This window comes from Enhydra lutris, unplaced genomic scaffold (assembly GCF_002288905.1).
Source record: "Enhydra lutris kenyoni isolate GAN:26980312 unplaced genomic scaffold, ASM228890v2 scaffoldscaffold22, whole genome shotgun sequence".
NCBI lineage: Eukaryota > Metazoa > Chordata > Mammalia > Carnivora > Mustelidae > Enhydra > Enhydra lutris.
Genome location: NW_019154106.1, coordinates 34,080,596 through 34,085,615, shown reverse-complemented (window position 1 = coordinate 34,085,615; position 5,020 = coordinate 34,080,596).

Sequence of the window (5,020 nt, the reverse complement as noted above, 5' to 3'; positions counted from 1 at the left end):
TTTGAAAACTAAGAGACATCTGCTTCTGAAGATTTTCTATCAAATTGCTAAAGTAATAATGCAGAAAGCAGAATCCTTTTTATGCAGATATTGATACATTTATAAGTATTATAATCCTGCTTGGCAATTTATAGCTATTTTTTAAAGTTAAAATGAAAATCCATGTTTTTAAGATTTTCATGATCATCACAGAAAATGCTTCAGCAGAATCACACAATTAAGTAGTTTCTAGTATGATTCTGTATATTATTGCATTATTTGCTTCCAGCTGACTTACAACAGCATGCAAATATATGCCGATGTAACTTTACAAAATTAGCTTCACATTTGTCTTCCTATTTCCTCTTCTGGACAAGAGAGGATGGTGACCAACATTTAAGTGTTGAAGAAACAGAGGTGCAGAAAAGTAAAGTAACTTGCCTAATGTCATACAGTTATTGATGGCAGAAAATTGATAAGTGTCCAGGTGTTCTTGATTCCTAGCCTTTAATCATTATCCCAAATCATGTCTGTGGAGTACTAGCATCTTGATAAATGTGAATAGGGATTCTGATAAAAATAACTGTCCCAAAGTCAAGTAAGTTCGAGAATTAATACATTACGTATTTTATCATTGCTTTTAGAATTTCACAGCAGTCATATTAAAAGATCAGTGAAGTCCTATAATTTAAAAATCTGTTTAACTCAGAGTTTCAACAATTTATTTGTCCGTGAACATAATTGAAAATCCACTAGCATTCCCCAGTATATAGTTTAGAAAATGTTACACTAGCCATACATTTAAGTTTTACTTTATCTCAGGACTGAAAACAATTCAAAGACATCACTATGCCTTATATATTTCATTTTTCACAAAGTCAAGAAAATGCCAGAGCTAAGAGTTTAATTAACATTGAGTGATAAAAATCTATGATATAGGTATTCATAAGTAGAAGCTTAAAAATATGGCTGTCAGTTTATTTAAACCATACACTAGTTTTTTTTAAACACCCCCTTGAATAATGAAAACAAAAACAAAAAACAGAGAAGAAGATATATCGAAAATTCTCTGTGGTGAGCTAGAGAAATACATGTTTTATATGTTGCAGCAGGGATACACATTGAGAAAAAAATGCAATAATGTGGAGAAACCAAATACATAAATAAATACATATTAAATATATATTGAGTACATTCTCTCTTCTAGATAGTACAATTGCTTCCTCATTCGTTCTTCCCTGGTCTTTACGAAATTCTTCCCTGAACTTCCCTAATCAAATCTGTATCAATTATCTGGAATGTGCTTATTGATTTTTCCTTCAAGGTTTAGTTTAAAAGTCAGGTACATGGGTCACCTGAGTGGCTCAGTGGGTTAAGCCTCTGCTTTTGGCTCAGGTCATGATCTTGGGGTCCTGGGATCAAGGTCCGCATCAGGCTCTATGCTCAGCGGGAAGCCTGCTTCCCCCTCTCTTCCTGCCTCTCTGCCTACTTGTGACCTCTCTCTGTCAAATAAATAAATAAAATCTTTAAGAAAAAAAAGTCAGTTGACATTTAATAAATATTTAGTGAATGAATGAATATATACAAAATCCCTGTCCTCACTGGCTCATACGTTATCATTATACTAAGTTATAGATCTCAGATGCAAGGCTCTCTGCTTTAGGAAGGTAAAAGACCATTGTTCTTGTACTCATCTGCTAACAACTAGCTCTATAAACTTGGTTATGTTATGGGAGTTCTTTGGATATTTTTTCTTGTAATTAATTGTTGGCATGATTTTGGATAGAATAGTGGACCAGATAGTTGATATTTAGGCAATAAATTTACTGGTATGGGTTACTACTTTGTGGCTAACCTAAATGTTTTTTGTCTCTTAGTGGCCAATGTCCAACCATCCTAGTTGTTAAATATTGCACTATTACCCTAGGTAGGAGGAATAGCATTGAAAGAAATTGGACTTGAAATCTCTAAAATCCTAAAATTTTGTGATTCAAGAACCAAGGGCATATACATCCTTACTGATTCCTGATGGATTTATGAAGATGTCACTAGTCAGACAGATATAAATAACATTTTGAGTCAGATTCTAGACTTAGGAGCCCAGTCATGTGGTTTCAAAGTAAAGGCATATATCCTTAGTGACATTCTGCCATGCAAATTACTCTTTATCTGAGTCTGAGCCATCTCAAGAAGGTGGCAGCACTTGGCAAGATTACAGAGTTAACATGAACTCAGAAAGCTTAAGTTTTTACATCTAAAGATCCGTGTCAGGGTAAATATTATACTCAGCTTGTTTGGAGCTCAGAATGAATTGATGGTTTGGGCTCTGAGGTTTGGGGAAAAAAAAAAAAATCCCCCCAATTGAACAATGCCTTTAGATGCCAAAGTCATCTTGTTTCAGTTATCCAATCAATAAATATAACACGATGTTCTGGGACCAAAGAATCAAAAACATTTGCTGCTATTCCCAAAATAAAAAGCAGTCCTCACAGGTGTGCTATGTCAGTTAGAACCCTTTCAACTAAATTGAAGCCCCATGTTCCCAATGGCCATTCATCACTGACCATTCACAGAGGTATCCATGAAGGTTTTGTAGCTGTTGTGAAGTAATGCTCGCTTTCTGCCAAGATCTCATGAGGACCGAATTACTGTGAGTCATGATTTCCCCAGAACTGGTAGAACTCCTTCTTGTACCACCAGGCTCATGTATCTCAATAACAGCTCTGCTGCCAGGGAAAGTACAGGTACCTTTTGATACTGAAACATTCCTTGAAGTTTGATTTGGCCCACACAGACTCAGACTCTTCTGTGGCCTCCGGTGTGATTGTTAAAGAAGTTCCCACTGGAGGAAAAAAAAAAAAAAAGGACCATTTGTGTCTTAAACACACACACAAATAACTTATTGCTATTACTCTTGAGAATTTAGTCGGCAGGATTTATGACTTGCATCAGGACATTCCATTTGTTTTAAGTTGGGGGAAACAATGGCTTGTTTGGGCCCACTTCTACTGGCTTTCTCTAACTTGGGTCCAAATATTTGCTGGGGCCAGGCTTTGTTTCTTTTCCTTGCTGAGGTCTGGCTCCACAGGATGTTAACAGTGAAGGGATTGTGCTGTCTTCCCGCTCACTTCATGTAATCCGGTTGTTTTAATTGCTTATCTAAGTGCTGGCTCTTCCTGCGGGCATCTGTTTGAGTCATTTCCTTCATGAAGTCTTCCTCAGCTTAGACCAGGCTTCAGTAGCCTTCTCTGCTTTTACAGCAGTTACAAGTTTTACACCCAAGGCCACAGGGTGGTTTTTCATAATACGCTTTCTTGCTTTCTGTTGTCTTCTTCATCTTCTTTCTTTCCTTCCAAGTTGAAAATGGTGTGTAGGGCTTATGCTCTGCAGTCAGAATTTCTGCAGTCAAAACTTGAGTTTCACCTGCTAGTTCTTTTAGCTTGTTTTTTTTTTTTTTTTTTTATTTTTATGTGCTTCATCTACAAAATAATGATAAGAACCGAATCTACCACATAGGGGTAGTATAATTATTAAATGAGATAATGTCATAAGCAGTTCCATAACACAGTGCCTGGAATAGTAAGTATTCACTTGATGTTTCTGGAAGTTAGGAGGCATACCTGTCAACTTCAGAGGCTGAGGGAGAAGCAAAGTTGAATTTCAAAATCAAGTCCACCTTAAGTCAAAGTCTAAACTATCTCTATAGGTAGATATAATATATGTTCAAGAGACAAAAAAAAAATCACATTATAATTAAACTTCCAATTCTACCTATTCTGCCTAGTCTACCTATATGACTGGTTTACAATTAGTGCTAGGGTCCCAAAATTTTACATGACTTTGCATTATTTTCTCAAAAGTTACCCCAATTTTTCAACCTGGTAGTCCAGGAGCTGTAATTTGAAATTAACACACGTACTTTTTTTTTTTTTTTTTGGATTCTTCAAGTCTGCCTACTGAAAAACCTTCCTAAGATACTAAGGTAAAGGAAGATAACTTGCATTTGAACTTTTTGCTTCTAGGAACTCCTCCATTTCCTTCTTCATAGGAGACAACTGAAGGATTATACAAAGGGTCATATAATAATGATGAGAGCCAAGAAATCCTCACAAATACCCTCTGATCCCTATCTTACCAATAAGGAAAATGACATCTAGTAAAGCTAGCCAGTGTAGTTAAAAACTCAGGTAGGATTCCACAACTATGATCCTAAAGCTGAGGCTCTGAACTATTAAATGATTGTTTCCCAAAACATTAAAACCCAAGAAGAGAATTTTGAGCACTACCATAGATATTTCATTTGGAACCTTGAGGTTTAGTACGTTTATAGGAGTTTATGTGTATACGTATATATCAGAATGTCACTGCGTGAGTGTAACACTGCTCACCACTGCTCTTCTCAAGAGTAGCCATCCATCCATTTGTAATACCTCCCACAGTTACAGTGGAAAGGGTTACACCACACCTCTGATCTCTCTTCCCCACCAAGGACCAGATTACTTACTTAGAATAGAAGAGAAATCAAAAAAACTGTAAACTGAAAAAAGATGGATATCATAAATATCAAAAACACTGGACATGTACGTTTCTACTGTAATCTGCCTGATATCCCTTCATAATCTATTTCTTATATTTCTTGGCCTGCATACTCCTTTAATGTTTCTTCATATGACAATATTTTTTTGTAATATTTCCTGGGAAGAGAATGGATAGATAAGTTAAACTTTCTTCTGTCATGGTTGATGATTTTTTTTATTATTGATAGCTTAGAGAAGTTTCTTCCAGTCTCTAAACAATTATTAATAATTCAATGTAAGCTTTTAAGATAACTGTCAAGTTTGGAAAACAATTCATCAATATTCTATTACGTGTTTTCTCATATGTCGATTGTGAGATTTTGCAGCAGTTTAAATTTTCTTTATTTAGTGAGTAACATTCAATTTTTTAAATTAGTGATAATCATCAACCAGTTTGTTTTCGATGTTTTCACTTTAATGAAATGAACACATTAGTGTTCTTTGTGGGGTTTTTTAATGTTGTT